Raw genomic sequence first — 4482 nt, forward strand, 5'->3', positions numbered from 1 at the left:
GTGGAAGGTTTCTTCCTTTTCAAGTCTCGCCATAGTCGACGATAGTAGAAGGCGCGCGTGGCAAAGTAAAACGAACGAGTAAGAGAGAGCAAGAAAACGGTGTAGAAGAGGTTAGAGAGTATAGAGTATAGAGGCTGGAAGAGCTAGAGTGAAGCAGAATGGAGCAGAATGGAGAGCGCGAGACGCGTAGGTACACGTACACGGTAGCTGGCGTCTATATTTTATATCCGGTACACGAGAAATGTCGCTAGGGCGCAGACTCGAGGCAATCGGGGTCGGTCGGCTCGCCAGTTACTTTTCGCGATCCACCGTGGCCGCTCTGCCGCGGCGCAGGTACACACAGGTCGGACGGTCAGTCTCACCACGGAGTTCGTCAGTCCGACGACGGATAGGGAAAGGGGAGAACGTAGTGTTCGCGCGAGATCTCTCGTATCTAACCACCAACGCTCCTCTCTCGAGATTTTGCTTCGCATCTCGACTCGGATGCCCCGCATAGAAGAACCTCGACGGCAGGCAACGTACGAACGTAAAGGAAATCGAGCAACGGGTGCGCATGTTGGCGTGCGTTAACATACGTTAACGAGATTAACACGCGTTAACAGAGGTTGACACACGAGGAAGAAATACGCACGGGGAGGCAGGAGAGAAAGACGATAGTGGCACGCGAGAGAAGAAGGCGGGAGGCAGGTGAAAAGGGAGAGAGAGTAACTGTCAGCTTACCGATTGTACTGGGGCTGCATCTGCCGCACAAAAGCACAGCTTGCGCACTGTTACGCCGCGTTACCGAGCTACTTGCGCGAACCACTGAACTGTGCCGCTCGGTCATCCCTGCCGAGCCAGTCGAGAGCTTTCGTGCGAAGTGTTTACGTCGTCGCGTGGTGAAACACACGCTCCTGTTACCGCCTGTCTGTTTCTACTGTTCGCGTTATCCTTTCGTGTGTTCCTCTTACGCGTTTCCTTTTACCTACTTTGCGCTGATTCGTCTTCTTCTCTTCGTTCTCTCCTTGTCGCGTTCTGTTTGCGTTCTGTCAGCGGTTAAACAACCGGTTAAGCGGAATCAGCTGGTGACGTTGTTTTGTTTTGGACTGTATCGTCTCATCACGTGTGACACGAGCTTCTATCTACTACATAATCTTATATATACTCGTGAATGTCCGTAAATCAGTGAATCGTTTCGATCGACTCGTTTTTTAGCTCGTAATCGTGCATCCTAGTCGTGTTTACGTAGGGGACAGGTCTTGCCGCTGTTCGAGAAAGTGAAACGAGAACGAAACTTTCTTGTCGCGTGTGAGGGGTAAAAGGATTGAAAAGTCCCGGGGCAAACTGATCGGCGGCTAAGCGTGTTTCGACGAGAAAAAGTGCAGTGAAATGAGAACTGTTTGCCCGGTTTTCTGAATTGGTTAATATCTTCTTAACGCGACGCGACGGTAGAAAGCGTACGCGCCATCACATTCCCGTAGGATTAAACCGCGCGTCCATCCACGGAACCTTATCGTCCATCGTGGTGCTGTCGTTAATATATGCCGTTCTTAGCTCGCGTCAGCGTATGTGATACGGCGACGCGCGAGTAAGGGAGCCGTTTGGTCGATCTTGGTGAACTGTTGTGCGGCAAAGTGACCTCCACAAAGTGCAACGACGACAAAACCATACAGCCTCGAGACGTGATCGTCAGCATCAATGATAAACGGAACCAGAGCATCGAATTAAGGTGAGTTCCCTTGTGGTTACGAATACAAACTATACGTACCTATATGGATATCGGGCGGCTGGAGATATCTTTACCGCGCGATTCGATTGATTTGCAAACGTGAATTATTCGGGTTTGCATGGCTGGGATTTAATTAGAGAGCACGGCTGCTTCGAATTAATCGATGAGAATTTCGGGAATGAAATTATAATTGGCTAGGGTAGAACTATGAATTGGGCACACCTACGGATACCGTGAAAACATCGTGTCGATCGTTCTACCTTTTTTTATTCCCTTTTCTCGGTGATTCACATGTACACACACTTGGAAAATGTTTTTTCGATGTCGATTAATCCCTTTTGCGTTTATTCCCGCGCAAAGAAACAGGAGTCGCCCGTAAATGTTCCGTTTAATTAAACGATGGGCGCTTTGAGCCGCGCGTCGCATCGCTTGAGTCACGTATTAAAGAGAGAAGAAAGTGGCACGGTTCGTTATGATTTTTATATTTCCGGTATTTGTTCTATTCCCTACGACCCAGATACGAGTATACGCTTTTTTACACGGTTGGTTGAAGCGTCCCGACGAAATAACGATTGTATACCGAGTAATTTCGAAGAGGGTTGCGGGGATTTGAGAGGACGTATTCACGAGAATAAGCAAAAAATATTTCCTTAATGTGGCTTTGCGCATTGATTTCGTGTACTCTTTTGTTATATTTTAAAATCTTACAATAAGGTATTGTTTATCATTACATTTAGTTGGAAAACGGTGTAAAAAATTTGGGAGTGTGCAGCATTTGTGAAGGTAAACAGTAGAAAAGTCGTTAATGTAGCGATCTGCAAATATAATTCTTATATTTTCTTGTTTCAAGTTGAAACATTGCAATGAAATACCTGTGTCTACGTACAAGGATTTGAACAAATTACAAATATTATATTACCATAAAAATATTGAGACGATCTAAAAGTGTACAAATGCACTTTGTGCGTCTTTTTATCATTTCAGTTTATCTCAAACGTGCAGTACCGTTGAACGCGTCTGAGCAATTTTACGGTATACTACTTAGGAATTCAGTTGATAGAGAAATCAACGTAGAAATTCTACGAGGCGATCTATGTTAAAATAAATCCGAAACACGTTAAACACGGAACCATGTTTATTTCGGGAAGTTATTATATACGTCGAATTTCTTTGTAAACATTTTATAGTTTCTGTCACGATACAAGACGTTACATTATATCTTTACATTATATTGAAGCCGTTAACCGCAAATACAGCAATTTCTCAGTGTCTGCAAAGTATATTAAAACAGATTCACGGATTTACATTAACCGGCTCGCGGCTTGTCTATTTTTATGAGCGTTATACACTTTTAAAACGTTCGACCCATTTTTCAGATCGCCCCCGTATTCTTAAAGCTTCGAAACTAAAGGAGATGCTCCTTTCCCTCGCAAACCTTCGAATTCTTCGAGAATCGCGCGAAACTTTCCCACGCGGCTGTACCGATCCGCTTCGAGCTCGCACCTCCGCCGCTTCTCTCTCTTTTCTCACGGATAAATTTGATATTTTGCGACCGAATTTATTCGTTTCTCACGCTTCGACGTTCCTCAATCGCAGGTACAACATTTTTCAACGATAATTCCACGCGTCTTCTGGTAGTACTTTTGTTAGTATGCTTTATGCGACATTTTTCACTGCGCCGTGACATGAAGGAAATTTACAAATATTCTTATAAGATTTTAGGGATTTGTGATACTTATAAATCACAGAATTTTTAAATATTTTACTATCTTCAGTAAATTCATAGCTACCTGAGATATAAAAATAGTTATACGATTATCTTAGTCATTAGTTTATGATCATTAAAACTAGTATTTTTTGCAAATATTCCCACACACATAGACAAGTATTTTTGTAGAATTGTGTAATGTCAAAAATATTACGAGCAATGATATTTTATGCAAATTGAAATTTTGTTGTTCCAGGTGGTAGATATCATATTCAGTACCTTACTATGTTTTCTGCATTTTGAGCGTATTAACGTTGAATTAGTATTGATTTCAGTTAGCCAGAGATCTGAAAAAGGATTGAGAGTTAAGAGCATTAAACAGTCACACATTCATACTTAAACTACGAGATCCTTTCTCAGTAAAGCAGTCATTGAAAGAAAAGTAGTTTATAACCTTTAAAGGCGTTCAAAAATTCATTGATTACCTCGTTACTTTGCAAACAGTACCCTCCTTTGGCGATGAAACTTCTGAAATATTAGAGAGATAATAGATAATGTAAAGCTGTACAATATTGTGAAAAGTATTCCGGTGAAAGAAACTCGTACCGCGGATCTTATATTAATAATCGAAACGCTAAAAAAGGTCTTTACCTACAGCAAATATTTAAAGTATTCCAGAAAGTATAGAATATATCCAAGCTCTAACATCTTTCTCCTATTTCTTTACAGTCATTCTTAATTCAAATAACGTTCAACTTTGCGGCCATAATACTGTATTTACTTTGCAATGGTTCAAAGCTTGACTCTCTCCCTCTCTCTCTCTCTTACATCTGCTTTACTTAATCGGTGTATCGAAGAATACTTTTATCTCTTTAACAAATGTTTTAGGTTAATCGATTATCGTATTATTGTGAATTAAAATAAATAAAAATCTGACGATATTAATTTTATGGCAGCGGCTGCTAATACATTAAAAGTAAAGTTTACCGCAAATCTCCGTAAACAATCTGTCAAACAACGCGCGGGCTCCACGCGACCATGAATCGCGTTTTGCAAAACCCGCCAA

At 41.9% G+C, this 4482-nt stretch overlaps 1 protein-coding gene across 2 annotated transcripts in view; it reads left to right on the forward strand.

Annotated features, from left to right (window-relative positions):
- Positions 1-291: 291 nt before the first annotated feature.
- Positions 292-4482, forward strand: part of LOC100740629 — a 463615-nt gene continuing 459424 nt past the window's right edge. The window contains exon 1 of one of the 2 annotated variants that reach the window (XM_033321944.1): positions 292-1708. The gene's annotated coding sequence lies outside the window, so the exon portion shown is untranslated. The remainder of the gene's footprint in view (positions 1709-4482) is intronic. The other variant, XM_012388210.3, reaches the window with a different exon arrangement.

The sequence above is a fragment of the Bombus impatiens genome, unplaced genomic scaffold, assembly GCF_000188095.3.
Source record: "Bombus impatiens unplaced genomic scaffold, BIMP_2.2 scf_0543, whole genome shotgun sequence".
Lineage (NCBI taxonomy): Eukaryota > Metazoa > Arthropoda > Insecta > Hymenoptera > Apidae > Bombus > Bombus impatiens.